Here is a 22,045-nt window from a genome sequence, read left to right as displayed (position 1 = left end):
TTCACATAAATATGTGGATAAAAATGGCGACAGTTTTTTTTTTTTTTTAACTGCTTTATAGTGTCAGGATAACAGGACAGTGTGCCCAGAATGCCCAGAATGCTGCTAAAAAAATGGTATGGGTCACTTTTTCAGCTACCGATTGTAGAAATTTGGGTAAGCATATTTCCTGCTGAGTCATATGACAGACTAGATAGGTAACCAGTCCATTTGTGAGTTTCTTTTACTCATCAAAGAACTTTTTTCCCCAGTGAACAAAGATGAAGTTTTATTTGACCACTTACCAGTCTTACACTAACATTTTTATCACATGTAAACGAACCAGGCGTCTCAAAGGATTCACAGTTCTTTATCAACTTTTCATCCAATTCCCATACTTAATTTTCATTAGAGTCATCTCATCCAGTGCAATAAAAGTATTCAGTTTGTTTTACAGTTGTTGATTGCCTTGACGAAGTAAGCCAGCCGTCTTTATGAGTCAGTCTTAATCATTAAGGTGAACAAAGAATCAATTCAGCTTATCTACATTTCTTTTCCTTCATGAGGAAAATGTCAATTCAATCCTGGCTTAGAAAACTGGTTATCACCTTCCTCAACCAAATGAGTGTACTTCTTGATAACAGAGCAGGATTTTAAAATCACTTCTGACTTTGGTACAAATATGCCTTAAAAGGTAAGTATCCTAACCGCCAGATTTACTAAATTTTACTATCATATCATATCGAACATTGTAAGAATATTCCAGAGGCTTATTTATTTATGTGTGTGTGTGAGAGAGAGAGAGTGCGCGCACACACCCGTGAGAGCAGGGATTGGGGGGGAGGAACAGAGGGAGAAAGAGAGAGAATCCCAAGCAGACTCCAGTTCCCAGTGTGGAGTCCTACACTGGGTAGTCATATGATATGGGCCAGACCCCATGGCCCCAAGATCACCACCCCAGTCACTCTGAACCAACTGAGCCACCCAGGCGCCTCCAGAGGCTTTTTTTTTTTTTTTTTTTTTTTAAGGTGAAGGCTCTATGTGAACCATACTGCAAACGTCCAAAGCCTTCAAAATTTGGCCCTACCTGCACACATGTCCATATATTTTCTCTACTGAATTTCATGCTACCTAAAAATCTCACCTTCTTTTGTAGAAATTTTCTTCTATCCTAAATCCAAGCCGTCATCATTTAAAGCTTAACAAGTAGAGTGCAATAGAATTGCCAAATTGCTAACCTCTATGCTTTTATTCAATTCTAAGATATTCAGATTTAACCGAATTTACTAGTTGTTTGTTCCTGGGCACATTAAAATGCCTCATTAGAAATTCTTCCATAAAGATACTTTAAAATCAGCTTGCCTGCCTTTTTGTGTGTGTTTTCAAACAGATTCAGTCATAAATCTGTAACACTAAGTTCTACCAGATCTTCTCCTTTTCTAAGTATCTTAGACTTCTAAACTACCTGAAACGGATTCCGAAGGGAACTTAAAACCATCTCTTAAAATTTGCTTGTTCCGCTGTGCTTTCAATGGCTACTGCTTCTACAGTTACGTCTCTTTTTAGTTTCAAAATTTGCATGGCTGCCTTTTTGACTTTGCTTCAAGAGTCAGTCTTAGGCAGGTACTGCTCAGGGTTTGCTCGAGCAAAATGGCTTTCGGGCTAGGCTTATTTGCATCTTTTCCATAACAGAGTGCTTATTTTAAATAGGTACCTAAATACTACCTGCGCTCTGGGGTTTACTGCCGCTGCTTGTCACTTCTTAGTAATGGTCACAGTGTGCTATCACCTTCGTCACGTTCATTATAAAGCTGTCCCACGGCAGGTCTGACAAGGCAACGATTTCTGAATATATATTCCGGGCATTCATTACCGTTCGTATTTTCACTAGTTTCGGACTGAACACTTCAAATGTCCTGTTCTTAACTTCCAGTCCGTGTTCCTGACTGAAAGCAGGACTTTCATTATGAATTACCCATCAAGACCGTAAACGCCGGCGCCGGGGAAGCGGGACCGAACCGAGCGGACGCCCGAGTTGGTAAACAAACTCCGCGCAGGCGCAATGACAGCAGGAGGCTAAACCGGTGGGTTGGTAGCCACCCGGGGATTTTTCGTAAAGCTTAAAGTGGAAAAGCAAAACAAAACGCCGCTTCTTAAGGTGATAAAGTGCGTGGCTTTTTCTATTTTTACTTATTTCTGGCTTTTGTTTCTGAGGAACAGGCGCGGCCTTCAGGGCCTTGCAGAGAAGTCTGCAGAATTCCTCGTCCCCGAAGAACTGCGGCTAGCGTGTGGGCTGGTTATACCAGCCTCATTCGTCCTCGCCGCGGAGTTCTGCTCTCCTTTATTTGTTTACAGCACAAATCCACCCGGGTTGGGGGTTGGGGGGTTGGGGGGTGGGGCAAGGCCGCACAACGCCACAAAAAATTTCCCAATCTTGAGGCTTCCCCAAACCACGCGAGATCTGCCTGAGCGTAAAGCGGAACCTCGGAGGGTACGTGTGCGCATGCCCCTGACTAAGCCTTTTTAGCGCGAAAAAGTTTTGAAACTCTCTGTGGCGTTAATAGTAAACCAAACCTGGCCCTCCAGAAAGGTCTGAGGGATTCAAGCACACAACACTACATTCTTCGAGACTTTGCAGTCACAACTCTGCATGATTTCATGGTCGTCCCTTCTTTCCGTTCATATATGTTGACCGTGAATTCTGTGTGAGAGGAAGTTTCAGCGAATCCAGTAGTAAAGGAGTGGGGGTGGGAGAGCGAATCCGGGTTTTAAAATGAGGATGATGTCGTTGAAGTGTTTCGAGAGATAACTCGGGGAGCGACTTAAAGGAATAAATCTGAGGGGGCCAAGATGTTTTTTTTTCTCACTGGAGACTCAGGGAGACTGTGCTGAACTAAGGTAATGCGGTGGGAAGGAGAAGGTGGGATAATTTGAGAGATAAATGAAGGCAGTAACTCGATAGCACACGGGAGAGGTGAGACTAGAAAGACAACCGTTGGCAGTAGAAAAAGTTCCTTAAAATAGTGTGAACCTATGCATGCTTGTAAACAGAAAGGTAGAAATGATTAGGCCATGATTTGTAAGGTGAAAATTGGGAAGTCCCTGAATGAGGGGAACAAGGAGGATTCTAGAAGCCGTAGTCCTGAACAAGGGCCGAGGTTAGGATTAGAAAAAACGGTTTAAGGTCACAGGAGTCAGGAATTTGGGAACTGTCTTGAGAGAACTGAGTAATCTTACCTCTTTTGCAGGATACATGGGACACCTGCACAAGCATTGGATTTTGTCCTGCAACATCTGAAAGGTACCACCCAGACACCTGAAGTGCTCTCTGCCAGTAAGTCCCCTGGTTCCTGCCACCTCCTGCCCACCCTATACCTCAGCCAGAATGAAACGTGGATTTCGTGGCGTGAAATGGTGGAATTTAGCTACGAAGTCCCTTAGACATACCACTGGTGCATTATAAAAAAACATACTTCTAGTTCTAGCTTCCCAGTTCACTAGGTATTAGAGTCCATCTTGATACTGGCAGCAGTGTTATGCAGCTTAGCCACTATATGTTGATTCTTTGTGTACCATCTGGAGTACAAGGCAGAAGAGGGATGGAGTACATAATTTTACTAGCCCACCAAAGCAGTGGATTGTAGGTAAGTAGTATAGCTTCATCTGTAAGAAAAACTAAATATAGAAAGCCACAGGATTTAAGTTAGCAATGATGGACAAAGGATCCAGGTAGGAATTATAAAATGGAAGTACTTCAATAAAGACCCAGACTTGGTAGTCCCCTATCAAGAAGTTCTCCCTTGGAGCACTTCATTCCATTTTAGCAGCCTGAAGTACAGCCTAGTAGCTGGGCTCTGTGTGTGCCATTGATGGGAAAATGTTCCAGAAAAAAATTCGTGGATGCAATAGAATAGGATTTTTGGGATAAAGCCTTCGTGTCTTGTTTTAGGAAGTGGGATCATCTAGCTGTAGGAGGCATGACATCTCAATATGGTGTCACGGAAGGTGTGTGGAATTGGGAATCGAGACCTTGGGTTTGCCTTGGTTGGTTATGCCAGTTAACTCTGTGTGACTTCCCTGTGCCTCAGTTTCCCTCTTTGTAAAATAAGGATAACAGTGCCTACCTCATAGGATGATTGTAAAGATGAAATGAGGTACTGTTTAGAAGGCTGCATGAATTACTACATAGAACTTGATGTATAATTTATGATCAAAAAATGAAAGTTTCTTCCCTGAGTCTCCCACATTTCTGCATGCCATCTACCCCTCAAATATGGAAGCTCTGTGTAGCATAGAGTCGCCTGTATTTAAGACAGGTTCTCTACCTTACCTTCACATTAGAATTACCTGGGAAGGTTTTGAAAAATGGCCGGGCTTCCCCCTAGATCAGTTAAGTCAGAATCTTTGATAGTGGAGCCTGGACGTCAGTAGTTTTTAAAGCTCTTCATTTTGCTACTGAAGTTAGAACCACTGCTTTAAGAGTTCCCTCTAGCACACCGAGGTGGCTCAGTTGGTTAAGCGTCTGCCTTTAGCTCAGGTCATGATCCCGGGGTCCTGGGGAGCCTGCTTCTCCCTCTCCCCACCCCTGCTTGTGCTTGCTCTCGCTATCTTTCTCTCTCTTAAAAAAGATTTTATTTATTTATTTGAGAGAGACAGAGAGTACAAGCAGGCAGACTGACAGAGGCAGAGAGACAAGCATACTCCCCGCTGAGCAGGGACTCCGATGTGGGACTCAATCTCAGGACCCTGAGATCATGACCTGAGCTGAACACAGACGCAGAACCAACTGAGTCACCCAGGCGCCCCTAAATAAAATCTTAAAAAAAAAACGAGTTCCTCTAGAAGAGGGAGAAGAAAATTAGATCTGTGGTTTAAGACCGTCTGTATAGTTATACATTTGAAAAATTTCTAGAGGAATAAAGGCTAGTGGTTGAGATGGGCAGATGAGTAGGGTATAGGGAGCTATATTCAGGAAAAGAGACCATTATGATAAGAATGTGGTAAGCATCCGGATTTGGGAAAGGCAAGTGATGAGGTCATTAATACAGGCCCCAGGAGTATATGGGCCTTACTGTAGCGATGGAGGGCTTTGAGCCTCCCAAGTTGATCCTATGAGCTAGCAGGCAACTCAGATGATGTCTTTATTGCTTTACCGCGTGGTGAATCTTGGTCTGATGTCCATAGAGGGGTGCGGCAACCTTTTACAACTGTCTCTGCTCTGTTGGTTGGGGAGGGGCATCATGGCATCACTGAAGTGTATGTATGTGGGTGTTCCTCTCTAGTGGGAAGGTGCTTGTGGGAAAGCATGAGCAGCAGGCCATTGACAATGAAATCTATCAGGGTTGTTGTGGCTGCCTAAGGTTCTATGACAAGAAATACCAGAAACAGACTGCTGTGTAGGACTCTTGCAGTTTATAGGAGGGTGAGAACTGATTAGACTATTTTTGAACTCTCACCCATGTCAAGGGCATAAAAAGTCAAGATGAATACTGGTAAAGGGGTTTCAAAGAGGATATCTGAATGGAGTTACTGGAGTGCTGTTAGACAAACAAGTCAGAGAGAAAAGTGGCCACACTCTTTCCCTAAATGTAAGCTTCCCACTGTAGCAGGCACAAACTGGGAGGAGGGGGAAAGCCTTTCAGTTAGGCTTTTGTCAGCAAACTGTGACTATTATACAGGACTGGATATTTTAGTTACTTACTTTTCTCAACTAAAGTGACCAGGAAAAGGAATGGGACTGCCCAAGTTTTCATTCAGGGATGGGAGAAGAACCAGCCCCTACAGAGTGTTTTCACAGGGACAGTGGAAAATAAAAATTAAGTTGCCTTAAGTTAGTCCCCAAAATCCAGTTTGTTCAGTATGCTGGAACATTACTGTTGAGCACCTCCTTTGTTTTTTTAATCCTAGAGGTATAAGGATGAACTGGATGACATTCTCCCTATAAGAATTTATGAACACACTGCAATATAAAATATATATAACCACAGAAGTAATATGTGTGAGAATTAAAGAAGTATTATAGTAAAAAGGAAGATATGAGTAACTTATTTTGGAGGGGGTGGGGGTAAAGAGGCATAGAACCACACACAAGATGAAACCCAGCAGGATTTGAGAGAGGAATAGATGTTCCCAAGGTGGACAGGGCAGAGGACACCATGTGTCAAGTCTAAGCTATGGAAACAGCATAGTGTATGTGTGGGAGAGCTGCAAGCAGAGTGAAGGGTGTGCATAGCCAGGTGGGTGATTAAAATAGAGGTGAGCTGGAGGCCACAGGTATTATGAGTTTAGAGTGGGGCTGTTGGGTTCACCCATGGAGAGTTAATGGAATTGTAAAAACACATACACACACACTGAGATGCCAGTCATTTCCTCTATCAGTCCTTTCCTCCCTCTCCTTGCCCTGCCCTTTTATAAAATTTGCCAATGAGAGAGTGCTGAGAGGGTAGTATGGGAGCTCCTCTCCATCCCGCTGCCTACAACTGATTGGATCCAGCTGTGTATCTGACTTAGGCTGAGTCAGACAGACTCTGCCTCCTATATAGATCGGAACATTGAGAGACTGGGTCAGGTATTTGTCCCCGGCTTTACTGAAATATGATTGACAAGTAAAAATTGTATATATTTAAGGTGTACACTGTGGTGTTTTGATATGCATATACATTTTGAGATTATTACTATATCAAGCAAATTAGTATATTCATATCACATAGTTACATTTGTATGTGTGTGGTAAGAACACGTGAACTCTATCTTAGCAAATTTCAAATATGCAATACATTATTGTTAACTATAGTCACCATGCTGTGTATCAAGTCTCCAGAACTTCTATATCTTATAACTGAAAGTTTGTTCCCTTTGACCAGAATCTCCCTATTTCCTCCAACCCCCAGTCCCAGTAACCACTGTTTTACTCACAGTTATGATGAATTTGACTTGTTTAGATTCCACATATAAGTGAGATCATGCAGGATTTGTCTTTCTATTTGGCTTATTTCACTTAGTATAATGTTCTCCAGGTTCATCCATGTTGTCACAAATGGAAGGATTTCCTTCTTTTTAAAGGCTGAATAATATTCATCTCTGTGTGTGTATCATATTTCCTTTATCCATTCATCTTTTAACAGACACTTAGACTATTTCCATATCTTGGCTACTGTGAATGATACGATGAACATGGGATGCAGATATCTCTTCAAGCTACTGATTTTATTTCCTTCAGAGATATTCCCAGAAATGGGATTGCTGGATCATATGGTGGTTCAGTTTTTAATTGAGATTGGGTTACTGTGGTAGGAGCATTGAACTTGTAAGGTCATGTACGTTTCAGAGCTAACTCGGCCTGTTGGGGGCAGCTTTTGGGGGCCAGTAATGCAGTGTAAAGCAGGATGAGCTGATATCAAAAGAGAAGCGGGTGAATGTAGCCGATGAAGAGGGAATAGGAGACAATAGGCATTGTAGCCTCATAGGGAAAGAGAGAGAGTCAGTGGCTGTCTCGGCTCCCACAGCTTTCTGGTCCCTTATGTCAGCCCCATCTTAGGTCCATCTTCCTGTTCTAGAGTTCTGTACAGTTCTTCTGAGTCTTTATAATCTTCTTCCACCTACTTAGCTTTCTTCCCCCCAGACACCACTATTGAGTGGCTAATTGTGCTTTCCCCTTTGTAATGTCTTGGCCTCATGAAACCACATACCTTCCACATAAAGAACACACATATGTACCAGGGACACTTATTTCACTTATTACAGCTAAGCTACGCCTAGAAAGAGTGGGTGTCTTGTTTTTTTTTTTTTTTCCTAGAGTTTTCACCTGTGTATTAGTTATCTATTACTGCATAACAGAATAACCTAAAACTGGGGTGCCTGGGTGGCTCAGTTGGTTTAGCGTCTGCCTTCGGTTCAGGTCATGATCCCAGGGTCCTGGGATTGAGTTCCATGTTGCGTTCTCTGCTTAGTGGGGAGTCTGCTTCTCCCTCTCCATCTGCCCCCGCCCCTCGTGCTCTGTCTCTCTCAGATAAATAAAATCAATTAAAAAAAAACCCCAAAGTACCCTAACACTTACTAACTTAAAACAATAATAAACATTATCTCATAATTTCGTGGGTCAGGAATTTGGGAGCAGCTTAGCTGGGCAGTTTTGGCTTGGGGTCTGGCAACATAGTTGCAGTTCTGATGTTGACAAGGACTGTAGTCACCTGATAAGGGCTGGAGGATCTGCTGCCATGGCGACTCACTCAGCTGGTTGCTCTTTGGTGCTGGTTGGTGAGAGGCCTGTTTTCCATATGTGGGCCCCTTCACAAGATGGCTTGAATGTCCTTCTGACATGGTGGCTGGCTTCTCCCAGAATGAGTAATCCAAGATGTTAGAGAGCCAGGCAGAAACTATCCTTATTATGATCTGGCTCCAGAAGTTACACAGAATCCCTTCTGCCACATTTTATTCACTGGAAATAGGCTACTAAGTAAGGCCCATGTTCAAGGAGAGTGGCATTATATATCACTATTTGAAGGGGGGCATATTGAAGGATTTGTGGACATATTTTAAAACCACCACTACACACACATACACACAAACACACAAACACACACAAAACCCCACCACAATTATTAGGTTACAGGAAAAAAAAACCCTAAGTGTCTAATTCAGTTTCTTTTTTTTTTTTTTTTTAAAGATTTTATTTATTTATTTGACAGAGAGAGAGAGACAGTCAGTGAGAAAGGGAACACAGGCAGGGGGAGTGGGAGAGGAAGAAGCAGGCTCCCAGCGGCGGAGCCTGATGTGGGGCTCGATCCCAAGACTCTGGGATCATGCCCTGAGCCGAAGGCAGACGCCCAACGACTGAGCCACCCAGGCGCCCCTAATTCAGTTTCGAATATAGTTCAATTTCATTATTTAAACAATTCCTTTAAGTAGTATAAGTCTCCTTTGGATAAAAATGTTTCATGTTTCATAATGCCTCCCAAGGAGGTCCTACATCTTCTCTAAAGATAACATCTGTTTATATGGGGGGTGGAGAGCCGTAATGTACACATCGTTGTGGAATTGGTGAGAGATATGGTATCCCCTGGCTTCATTCTGGACCTAGAGTATGTACTGGCAGTTTTCTGGCAAGATACCCCTTGTTGGCCTGATCGCTGGGGAGCTTGCTGGTCTGTGATGCTGAAGCCTGCAGTTGGAGAATTCATGGCCCGTTTTTGGCTGTAGGCAAATCTCCCAGGGAGTATTGGCTCCTTCCTCTTGCAGACTCAGCTTCCCCTTGGCCCCTGCTGTGGAGTCACCTCACCTAGCCATGGCAGCCCCCCTGGCTGTTAGCTCAGCACCCATGCCACCCATGCTTCAAGGGAACGGTAACAGCTTAGGATAGTTGACTGCTCTCTCTCTCTCTCTCTCTCTCTCTGACTACACTATTGGAAACTTGCCATTGGCCCAGACAGCCATGGAAAGTGCATAGAGTGAGGTATGAGGGGCCTGGGCAGTCGTCCCAAAAGAGGAGCAAAGGCAGAGATCCTCTCAACACGGAGGTAACTCACCGGCATGCAGAATAAGGGCCCCGTAGTGATATCCAAGTCCCAATCCCTGGAACCCATGAATATGTTACCTTACAAAATAAAAGGGACTTTGTAGATATGATTAAGTTAAGGGCCTTGAGAGGGGAAATTACCCTGGATTATCTGGGTGGGCACAATCTAATGACATGGGTCCTTGAAAGAACCTTTCTAGTCTAAGGCCAGAGTCAAAGGCAGATGTGACTATGGAGTAATCGTTAGAGAGGTACAAAGTTGTTGGTTTTAAAGATGGAGTAAGGGGACTATGAGCCAAGGAATATGGGTGGCTGGAAAAGGCAAGGAAGTAAATTCTCTCTGTAGCTTCCAGAAATGAATGCAGCCATGCCATCACCATGATTTTAGCCCGGTAAGACCCATGTCGGATTTCTAACCTACAGAACTGTAAGATGATACATTTGTGTTGTTTTAAGCCACTAAGTTTGTGGTAATTTGTTATAGCCACGGTAGAAAATGAATACATTCAAATCCAACTTTGGCCTAGAAAGGGGTCGGGCCTGGTTTTCTGACAGCTTTAGTCTCCTTTATCTGTCTTTCTTGTTAAACCGGAGCTGGAAAGGGACAGACTCTATGTGGCATGTCCTTGTTCTACCATAGGGAAGTATTTATTACTTTTTCATTCAGCTGACAACGTTTAAAGGACAATAAGCACCCATATACTCTTCACCTAGATTCACCAATTGTTAATGTTTTGCCATACTTACTTGCCCTTTCTGTATATGTACATACATGTATTTTCTTGTTGTTGAACAGTTTGAGGGCAACTTGCATTTGTCTTGACACTTCATCCTGAATATGTCAGCATTTCCTAAGAATAAGAAAATTCTCCCATAAACCACAATTCCTTTCTCCCACCTAATTTAAATAACAATTCTGTGATATCATCTAATATCCATTTCACAATGCAAATTTCCCAAATTGTCCCAAAAATATTTTTCTTCTTTTTTTAAAATTTTATTTATTTATTTAAAGATTTTATTTATTTATTTGACACAGAGAGACAGCCAGCGAGAGAGGGAACACAAGCAGGGGGAGTGGGAGAGGAAGAAGCAGGCTCTCAGCGGTGGAGCCTGATGCGGGGCTCGATCCCAGAACTCCGGGATCATGCCCTGAGCCAAAGGCAGACGCTTAACGACTGAGCCACCCAGGTGCCCCTGTCCCAAAAATATTTTATAGCTACTTTATATCCATTCTCTCTCGCTCCCCAGTCAGCATCTCAGCAAATCCTATGTTGTGGTCTTTAGTCTCTTTGAATCTGTAACAGCACATGCTGCAAACAGCACACCTTTTTAATTTTTATTTCATGACATTGCCTTATTATTATTATTAATTATTGTTTTAGAGAGAGCATGTGAGTGGTGGGGGGGGGCGGACAGAGGGAAAGGGAGAGAGAATCTTAAGCAGGCTCCATGCCCAGTGTGGAGCCTGACATGGGACTCGATCTCATGACCCTGAGATCATGACCTGAGCTGAAATCAGAAGTGAGACAGTTAACCAACGGAGCCACCTAGGTGCCCCATGACATTGACTTTTTGATAAGTCCAGACGAGTCCTCTTGTAGAATAGTCTGTATTCTCAATTTGGCTGATTATTTCCTCATAATGTCTTATAACTTGTTCTCCAACCCCTGCCCTTTTAAAAAAACTAGACATTATGCACAGAGGTTTGATTAGACTCAGGTTAAACATTTTTTAGAATACTTGATTAGTAGTGTTGGGTAGGTCACATTGTTCCACATTAGGCACATAATTTCAGGTTGTCTCACTATTGGTGATGCTAAAATTTGGTCACCTGGTTAAAATGGTGGCTCCTACCCCTTTCCAGTCTCACCATGGAAAAGGATACATTTCCCTTTGCAGTTTGCAAATACTCTACAAACAACTTGTTCTCAACAACTTTTCATTTGAGAGTTTGAATACCCATTTTAGTCCTTGCCTGAATAGGTTATTTCATTGGGGGCTGCAAAAATGGTGCCCTAGCTATTATACTGTGCATTCATTAGCTGGTATTCTGCTGTAGAAAAAGCTTTTCTTTTAAGAAAACTATTTTAATGACTTTCTTGGTAGCCAGTTGGGTAGTGGTTTGCTTTCAATTTTGTTGAAAGAAATCAGAAAACTCATGATTTTTAAAAGAATTTGTTACTCAATTATTGAGGCTGGTCAATAGTATCTCAAGAGCATCCCCAATATTTCTAGTTGTTCCTTCAGTTCCCAGGAGCTTTTTAAATTCAGGCAGTGCACCACTGTAGGATTTGAGGTAAAGGTGGGTGAGAGTTCACCGTTCTATGGTAAAATGGAAGGAAAACTAGTAGGTGAGAACCGAGAATCAGTATGACATCCTCACTGCACAGGTTTTCAGGAAGATCAGCTTTAGAAAGCGTACTTGTGGAAGTTGAGGATCTAGAAGTTAGTTCCCATAAAACTGTCTCCATGCTCTTGGACCTCTTGGAAAGTTTTTGTCTGCCCAGTCTGAAGACCTCTCTAGAGTACCAAACACTCTAAGCAAATTCTCCCATGTTTGGTTGATGACAAGTAAGGGCATAAATACAGGAATTTCAAGAATGACTTTCAAAAGAACAGCCTGGATTTCAAGGCTTTTGTCTTGCTGCACTCTCCTGTTTTGAATTTCAGAAGCTGAATATATTAATTCATTCTTTCTTTCCACTCCTTTTGTAACTTGAAACAGTGCCACACTCCCTATTTCCAAGGCAAATTGATTCCCAGGCAAAGGAGGAAAAAAAAATCACATAAATCATTTTCAAAATATTACCCCAATTACAAGTATTGTGGAGTTTTAGGAGTTTGGATGGAAGACACTGTCCTTTTCTTTTCTTCCAAATGACCAGGAACAAGTTAGGTGATTACAAATTTAAGATTTTTTAAGCAGAATTAGTATATTACACCACATGTTTTATAAAAATCCTTAATAATATTCTGGATTATGATTCCTAGAAGAATTATTACTATTTTATCATTAAGCTATGATGTACACATGCAATCATCCTAAAAGGAATGAATAATTTGGTCTTTTTTTTTTTTTTGGTCTCAAGTAATTTGAAGCAATCTTTTTGATTTCTCCTGTCGGAGGCCCTTAGTAGTGAATCACATCACATTACATTTGACAAGTTATTTTAGCCTAGTCCATTATTCACGATGCAGAATAGTATAGTATAGTGTGCCTGCTCTGGAATCAGATTAAATAGTTCCAAAGTCTTGTTCCCACACTAGCTCTGCAGTTCGGAGCACATTCCTTATCCTCTGGAAGCCTCAGTCTCATCTATAAAACAGGAGAGTTTGTTATAGTACCCAGCAAGTATCAGAATTAGCAGAGTTGAAATTCTCTGTGAGTCTGATATAGAAAAACTGGAATTAACCTGATTCTTCTCCTAAAATAAAGGAAGTAAATATGTCTCAAGCTGTGAATGTTGAGCCAGGAAGGAACTTTGATTTCTTGAAATTATACTGCAGCTCCCCTGTGCAACCTCTTTTTTTTTTTTTTAACAGAATTTGCATTCCTGCACATGGAAAGTATTTTTGCCCCCCAGAATAAATATTTAGAATTGCCATGGTAAGGACTCTGATTTAGAAACAATCAGTTCTATGGCAGCCTAATGAGACAAACGCAGAACTAGCTTAAATTCCTGATTTCGGGTAGTCCAAATTCTATTCCAAAGGATTGACCTTAAACTAGTCAAATTTATTTTTATTCAAAATAATCCAGCAACTCACATTAACAAATATTTGTCCTCTCTCCCATAACATTGTAAAGAGTCGCGAATTATTCCTTGTGTCAGCAGTCAGGTGTGGTTCTGAAGTATCTCCCAATTAAGGCTGTTGGGACTTGGATGAATGGCTTCATAAAAGTCAGAAGCCCCAACGTGAAGAGAAATCGGTTCCTGTGTCCTTCCCCCCTACTCTGGGATGGCACTCCACAGTCATTCTGTGAAGCTGGCATTTTCATTCAGTTGCACCTAATTAGATTTTTAGGGGAAAGAAGCAGTGGAATATGGAGGGAGTGACCACTGCAGTGTCCATACTAATTTCCAGAATCCTTTTAAGATTTAGGGTCAGCAACAATTCAGTAAGGAAAGGGCCCATTAGGGTAAATTTGGCTCTGAAAATGCTAATTGAAAGTCCTCCTCAGCAATTCAGTCCTTTTCCCTCTCCCTTTCTTTAGTCAGCAGGGTCCCATGGTGACCGGTTCTGAAAGAAATCATCCCCTTCAGCAGTTACCTAGCACCATGGCAACAGGGACGTCAGCAAAGCAGGATAGACCCTGCACAAAACAGCTTCTACCAGGCTCCCTCCCTGCCTCTCTAATTCAACCCTGCCTGAGGCCTAGGAATGGGGCTAAGCACATCTTGACACACACACACACACACACACACACACACACAAAATCCTATGTGTTTCTGTGTTTTGTTTTTTGTCCATAAGCATAGATATATGGGCATATAGTAAACTATGTTATGAGAATTTCCCCTCCCCCCAAAACATGGAGCATATCTAAGGGGTGGGGATGGGTGGTAGGATGAGGGCTGGGTGGTAGGTAGGCATGGTATGGTCTTTTGGGTTTAATGATATGTAAGAATTATGTTTATATTTATAAGGTAGCAATAAGTTGATAGTAGGGGAAGTCAGAGCCCTAATTATATGGCCTGACTTATATTTAGACATAAGACCTCAGAGAAATATTTTTAAAATATTTTTATTTACCTGAGAGTGAAATAGACAAATGACTTTAATGAACGCTGAAGGGGGTGTAATGCTGTCCTTGGTGCTGAACACTCAGTTGTCTCAGACGTGCTAAGGGGGCTCCAGAGGAGAGTGAGGGAACACCTTGCCACGTTAGGGTGTTGATGATAAGAAAGAAAGAGAGACTGGGAAGAAAGTATCATTTCCCTCCCTACCAGGCAACTCTGAATGTCCAGAATAAAATGTTCAGATGAAAAATAAAACAAAAAAGAAAGTGGAGAAGGCTGGAGGTTTGGTTGAATTTTCTCCTTTTCATATGGAGATTTTTGGTCAGAGCCAATCAGGTCAGAGATTTCTGCTGCTTTGCTCCTGAAAGGAAAAGTGGGGGAGGGGAGATAGAAGATGGCCACATTCTCCCCTTGAGCCACATGATCCATTTCCCATGTGACACATTCCAGAGCCTTGGAAAGGAGAAGGGAGGGGCACCAAGAGAGTGGGGCTGGGGGCGGGAAGATGGTTTAACAGTCAACCCAGCACAGCGTCATCTTGTCTTCCTACCAGGAAGCAGGCTATGAGCCAAGGGGAAGGCAGAGGACAGAAATGAATGTGCTCCCAAGCTTTCCTGGTGGTGTATGGCATTCTCCAAACTCCTGTGCAGGGGCTATTCCTGACCGAGAAGACCCAAGGAGACCGTCTCTGAAATCAAGTCCAGATGAAGGTATGTGCTAGGGATCCCGTGGTATCGCGGCTGATATTTGGCTTACAGGACATGATACCTTCTTTTTTCCAGGCAATTTGGAGATTTTTGTCCTGGCTAAGATTTGGTTAGGGGGCTTTAGATTTGATACAGGTCTAGAAAAGATGCCTAGATAGTTCTGTAAAATGAATTATTCACCAGAGCAAGTGCCTGTTGAAGAAAAACTGATGGAAATTGTGTATAGTGATAATTAATAAAACAAAGCACTAATTGATGAAAATGATTTTTTTCTTTGAGTCCTGGAAAGAGGAAACAAATAATATTACTGAAATCAACTAAATTTCATTGTCACTGCAATAAAATCTTGTTTTCTCCCTTTTCAGTTGCTTATTCTGTGCCCATGTTCCCAGAGGTGATTGGCATTGGCTTAGGGAGCCTGAGTGGGCAGGCGTGCTGTTTCTTTGTGCTGTGCAATTGTCTTCCTTCTGATGTTCCTGATACCAGGAGAGCTTATGATTATTTCCATCTCTGGTTTGGGATAGTAGAGTGCAACTGACTTTCAAATCTTACAGAATAGCTATCAAGAAGGCTCCCAGGAAGTTCTCAAAGGAATTTTCCAAAGTTACAGGTTAAAATAATCTGCCATGTACTCAAATCTTGGTATCTTTGACCATTTCTACCCAGCACAAAGAGGGAAGCTAGCAAATTTAAATTTTATTTCATTTTTAACAAATACTTACAAAGTTCTTGCTATGTGCGAGACATCATTATAAGCACAAATCATCAGTCATTTAGTCCTTATAGTAATCTTCTGGGAGAGGTATTAGTACTCACATTTTGGTAATGAAGAATCTAAGGCACAGAGAAGTTAGGAAACATTCCCAAGATCACACAGCTAACAAATCCTACAAAAAGGATTTGGACCCAAGAAACTTGACCCCAGAGTCCATGATTTTAACTTCTTCCCTGCTTGTCTTATTTCAAATGATGTCAACAGTTGATTTGGCTACAAATTTTGTTCAGCTGATGTTATTAGAAGATCAAATCAGCTTGCCTGGCTGAAACAGATCCCCATTGGAATCTATATGTAATCTTAAATTATCCCAATAGTCACCTTCTGTTCCCCCCAAATAACCCAGTAAGTAATTGCCTGTTCTTCTCTTCCCTTTGTGCTGTATAGATATCTGGTAGTAAAATACTGTGTTACTATGGTGACCAAATGATGTCCAAAGGCAAAAAAGAAATCTAGAATTACATCATGGTTGATTTTTTTTTTAATTGAACTTAACATTCTTTCATCCTCTGAACCTAGTAACAATACCAGCCTAAACATACTATTTTTAAAAAGCACTTACTTGGTTTTCAAAATAAAATAAATAGATTTAAAAACTTTAAAAAATTATGAATACAAACTATGGTGTCAAACGGACTACATTTGTTGCTTTAAAATAATATTACCATACTTCAAGGGACTAGATTACTGTCTTTGCAAATTATTTTAGGTTTTTAAGGGAAAAAGAGAAAGTTTTTTCTTAACTCTAGAAATTTTTGAAATATAAAGATTTATTCCTTCTGGTCTGTGTAGTTTCCCTTCCGGCTCTTGACAATGAATGATGACTGATCTCATTCTTACAGCTATGGGAAAACTAAGGGAAGCTACTAGGTTAAATGTAAGGAGGAAGAAAAGGGATAGAAATCTAAAATTGTGAAATTCTTTACTAAATGAGGCATTTCCCTTTAGGGTTTCACTGAAGAATACTTTGAAGAGTGGTTGTGTCCCCTACAATACTGAACTTTTAGTTCTTTATATTAAGCTCTGAATCCCTGCTGGAATCTCTGTTTCCCTGGGACAAGTACCACGTTTACACTATTATAGTCACCTGAAGTGAGCTTCTTGAGTGAAGGGACCATATCTTCCATCGTTGGGTTTCTAGCACTTTGCACCAGTCCTGGTTTATGGTAGGCTCTTGATATCCACTTGCAAGAGCTCTGAAAGCATTCTGCTGGGACCTGTGTAGGGGCCCATCCCTACTTTGTTTGGCATGTGCTCATAGGGAGGACAATGAAGAGGTACATGTGTAGTGGGAGAGACCTTCGCAGCTGCCAAAATTATGTCTGAAATTTATATATGCTAGTCAGACTGACTCTGGAGCAGTAGCACATTAGAGTTCAAGAAGTATCCATGAATTCTTTCCTGGGATTACGAATCCCCCTGACATTTTATTTATCTTTAGAATGAAGTTCTTCTGGTATTTTTATTTATATCTGGATATAGAGGCACCCTAACAGTCTCATTTTCTTCTGGTGTTTGCCTGGCACCATCTCCCAACACTGAAATTGTTCACCTTGGGTTGAGACTGAACGTGTTGAGGTCAGTTCCTGCTCCAGGCAGGCCTCTGCTAATCAGCTGTGGCTCCCAGTCCTCAGAATTCTGAACCGGGAGCTCACAGAACTGTAGGACTCCTCCCCAGAGAACCCTGGAATCATTAGTGTCAGAGTAGATTGGAGCCTGGCTGCTTTCCCAAACCATGGCAGCTAGGACTTGAGTGCGAAAGATTGTCTCAGGGTATCTGGAAAGGTTGCTTAGGATTTGAATTCAAGTTAGCAGGCTAACTGGGGTTAAAATAGTCCTCTCTCAGAGCTCCCGTGCAACTCTTGATCTCGCGGTCATGAGTCCAAGCCCCACATTGGGTGTAGAGATTATGGTAAAAAATAAAAATAAAAAATGAAATAGTCATCTGTCTTGATAGTATTCACAAACATAACCTGTTCTATTATTTCCACCTAATTAAGTCATGAAGGAAAGGAAGACTAGGGTTTGTAGATAGGGTGTGGGTCCTTGACTCCTATCCACTCATCTGCCTTGCCTCCAGTGTTACCTGCTGAGTGAGTTGTGCAAAGGAACTAATGAGGTATTGTATGGTGACTAACATGACATAATAAAACAAAACAAAATTAAATAAATATTTTCAAGAAAAAGCAAGCAAGTAAGCAAGCCCTGCTGGCAGCCCAGTATGGCCGGGCATGAGCTGCATGCCCACCACACTCATGTAGGGCTCCTCAGAGAAGCGGGACAGGTGTCCTCTGCAGGCTTAGGTCTGGAAGCCTCTCTGGGCTTCCTGCTCATCTCTCTCGAATCTATCAGCTCCACTCAACCAGCTGAACAGAAGATCAAGCAGAAAGTAGAGAGGTGTCCCCTTACGGAGGGGCCTTGCCAAGTGTGCTTTCTACTTGGAGGCCAGAATGAAAGAGGAGACAGGAAGGGGGCAGCGAGCATGGGGGACAGATATGAGAAAGTGAGGCCTAGGTCCTGCCTTTCAGGCATAGTCACTTGCCCGCTGCTAGTAAACCCCACCACCTGAGTCAGGCCCTGCCGGCCCGAAGACTGGATCATTTCCTAGCGTATGTGTACGTCGGGAAGGATGAAGCAATGGATAGAAGAACCAGAATATGGACACAACTGCTCCTTTATGAACCAAGGCAAAAAATGGCACAAGCTGAGAGGTGGTTTCTCCAAGAGGACAGTTTCAAAAGTAAAAGAGACCTACTGTAATGAATGTATTTTCCTGTTTATGGAGTTGTTTTCCCTCGCTAAACATTTAAAGCAGTCATCTCATGGAGCCTCTCATTCGGCGTGCTTTCCCAGGCACTGGATGTCTGTCATGTGTAATGTCGTTAGAGACTCTGCGATATAGGTTATTAGCCCCAACTTCTGATCAGGAAACTGAAGCTCAGAGACATTAACTAACTTGCCTGAAGTCCCGCGCAGCAAATAGAGCCAGGATCTGAATTCTGTACTCGTTCCTATCACAATTAAAGTTCTTTCCTCTGCATTCTTTAAAAATATATATGTTTTTGGATATTAGGCTAAGATAAATACAGTTCTAGAAAATTTGGGAAATGAAAAATATAGAATGAAAAATAGGGGCACCTAGGTGGTTCAGTCAGTTAAGTGTCTGACTCTTGGTTTCATCTCAGGTCATGACCTCATGGTTGTGGAATGGAGCTGCACGTTGCACGAGCTGCACGTTGCACGTTGGTCTCCATGCTCAGTGGGGAGTCTGCTTCAGATTCTTTATCCCTCCCTCTCTGCCCCTCCCCACTCGCCTGCTCTCTCGCTCTCAAATAAATAAAAATCTTTAAAAAAAAAAAAAGCATAATGAAAATAAAAATCGGGACACCTGGGTGGCTCAGTCGGTTAAGCCTCTGCCTTTGGCATAGGTCATGATCCCAGCACCCTAGGATCGAGTCCCACATCGGGCTCCCTGGTCAGCAGGGAGTATGCTTCTTCCTCTGCCTCCTGCTCCCCCTGCTTGAGCTCTCTGTCTCTCTGATAAATAAATAAATAAATAAATAAATAAATAATCTTAAAAAAAAAAAAAGAAAAGAAAAATCAGTCATTATCTTGCCACCTAGAAACAGTCATTGTTAAAATTTTGGTATATTTCTTTCTCAGATCTTTCTCAATTCATCCAGAGATAACAAAAGTAAACATCTGTTGAGCACTGGCTTTTTTTCAGACATTGTTCTTAGCTTCTTTCTTGCGTCATTTATTTTATTCTCACAACAAATCAACAAAGTGGGTACCATTATTATCCTAATTTCATTGGTAAAGACAATAAGGACAAAGATGTTGAGTAATTTGGTAGAGGCTACGCAGATATTAAGTGATCTGATACCCAGACAGGTTGATTTACGGGAGGGTTTCTCAACCTCAGCACTATTGGTATTTGGGGCCAGCCAAATCTGTGCTGTGGGGGACTGGCCGACTTTATTGTAGAATGTTTAGCAGCGTCTCTGGCCTCTACCTATCGGATGTCAGTAACACTCTCCTCCCCTAGGTGTGACATCAAGAATTTCTTCAGACATTGCCAAATGTCCCCTGGGAGGCAAAATGACCTGAGAACCACAGCTCTAAGAGCCCATGCTTCCAATCACTGCATTATATAGCCTCTTCATATTTAAAATGTGCAGAAGTTATTTTCTTCCACATCTAGAGAAGGAAACACACCTTCAGGTTTGGGTGCAGCCTATGAAACCTTCTGGAATATCAATGGCTTTATAGATCATAGGTAGGAGATTAGTTACTTCCAGAAAAATGCTCCTTAGTAGACTTTTATAACAGATTTATGGTGTCCCACCATTGCCCAGTTGGAAAAAACAACCATATTTCTCTCTCTTACTGTCTTTCCCTCAGTTCTCTGTGACAGGCACCCTTAGCCTTCAAGAATTCAGATTTCAGGGACACCAGGGTGGCTCAGTCTGTTAAGTATATGACTCTTGATTTCACCGCAGGTTCATGATCTCAGGGTCCTGAGAGCCCCCGCTTCAGTCTCCGCACTCAGTGGGGAGTCTGCTTGTGATTCTCCCTCTCCTTCTGCCCCTACCCGAGCTCGTGTGTGCTCTCTCTCAAATAAATTAACAAATCTTTAAAAAGAATTCAGATTTCAGGTGTACACTTACAGTATAGCAAAGCTTATCAACCATGGTGTCCAAATATGTCCTAAACAAAGGGTGTCTGTTGCAAATAATTGCTTGCTAATTAATCAAATACCAAGATTTGCTAGTGATTTATTTTTTAATTAATTAGAATAAAGTTAAGAATATCTACATAATTATTTTCTTCTCCACATGGTTTCTTAGGTTGAGGACTCTGTTAACGATACAGGTCAGCTCCTAGAGTTGCACATAATTCTGGATATATCTGTAGGAGTGTGTCACATGTATGAACACATTTGTCACATCTGTCTCTAAGGAAGAAAGGCTAAAAATGGCTGGTGTTGGTGATTTGGGTCAACCATGACTGATGTGCAGAGGGGATTAAAGTAAGAAGCACTGAGAGATGATAGTATCATTTTAACTTACAAGATGTCTAAAAATATATGGTACTAAAATATATATTAACCATGTGAAACATGCAAATAGACATTCAACATATTTTCAGTGACAACTGACTACATACAGTTGCATAATTTGTCCATGAAAAATGCACATTAATGCAAATTCAAATCTAACTTTTGCTTCATGAACTTAAAGGTTTGCTTTATTAGAAAACCCTGATTGAAGACAGTGGTGCAGATCAAATTTACCCTGAGTGTTGCTGTGAATTTGATGTGAGACAGAATATAAATGCTTCTGAAAAACAGAGTTCTTAGTAACTCTCTGTTTAGTGTTTGTACTCCGTGCTTAACGAAAACTTCACCTTCTTTTCAAATTGCTGTAAATCGTACCTACTGTGTAGTTCTTTGCTTTGAGTGTGATGCGTCTGGTCTTTGCCTCCTCACTTCTTTCTTGTTTAAATTGCACAACTAGAGATGTTGATACTGAAATCTGAGCTTGAAAATGAAACTGAATGCTAACCTCCAAAACAACTGTTTGCCTCTACTTTAGACTCAATGCGCTCACAGCAGGTATTCAAAAAATGTCTGTGGTAATGAATTAAATTGAATTTGGGGAGGTGCAGATCCCTTGGCCAAACTGTCTCCTTCCGAATTTGAAAGACTCCTTATTGGGAAGAGAGGTGTGGGAAATTGGTAGAAGACAGCCGGGGGTTCTAGTAAGTGTCTCTCCCTTCTGAGAAGCTTGGTAGTAGATAGAAAGGAAGATAGATACAGGTGTCAAGTCCTCTTTGACCAGACCACTTCTTGCAGGGAATCTTCAGTAAGAGATTGTTGGCACTTCCAGGAAAATTATTGGGGCGGGGAATGCTTACCTGGCCTGCAGGGAAAATGCATCCCTCTTTTGGAGACCCATACGTTGATCTTGGATATCAGAAGCTCACAGAAGCCCCAGCAGCCCTAACCAGCTTCCCTCTCCTCCCGTCAGAATGCATTCTTGGGGTGAGCTCTCTGCCAGGTGAAAGTAGTGAGTTATAAATTAAACAAACGTGTGTTGCTCATCACAATGTCTACCTATCAGTTTTAGTTCATAACACTACAAGGACCTCAGAAATTATTTAGATCAACTCATTTATATTATAGCCATGGAAACAGAGATTCCAAAAGGTTGATTTACTTAAGGTCCTTACTGTGATATAAAAATAAGACCTGTGTCTCTTGTCTTGCTGTTCAGTGCTTATATTCAGAATCAGAGCCCAGGTTTCTTAGCCCCCAGTCCCA

The 22,045-nt window shown here is 41.8% G+C and overlaps 1 protein-coding gene across 7 annotated transcripts in view; it reads left to right on the top strand.

Annotated features, from left to right (window-relative positions):
• The first annotated feature begins 348 nt into the window (after positions 1-348).
• GPR19 (G protein-coupled receptor 19) overlaps positions 349-22,045 on the top strand; it is a 36,817-nt gene continuing 15,120 nt past the window's right edge. Inside the window, exons 1-4 of one of the 7 annotated variants that reach the window (XM_040642176.1) lie at positions 349-1,804; positions 1,913-2,017; positions 3,228-3,313; positions 14,792-14,948. The gene's annotated coding sequence lies outside the window, so the exon portion shown is untranslated. Of the gene's footprint in view, positions 2,146-2,498; positions 2,878-3,227; positions 3,314-14,791; positions 14,949-22,045 lie in introns of those variants that run through there. The other 6 variants (XM_040642174.1, XM_040642175.1, XM_008707000.2 and 3 more) reach the window with 6 other exon arrangements.

The sequence above is a fragment of the Ursus maritimus genome, unplaced genomic scaffold, assembly GCF_017311325.1.
Source record: "Ursus maritimus isolate PB19 unplaced genomic scaffold, ASM1731132v1 scaffold_26, whole genome shotgun sequence".
Lineage (NCBI taxonomy): Eukaryota > Metazoa > Chordata > Mammalia > Carnivora > Ursidae > Ursus > Ursus maritimus.
This window is presented reverse-complemented; position numbering and strand designations above follow the sequence as displayed.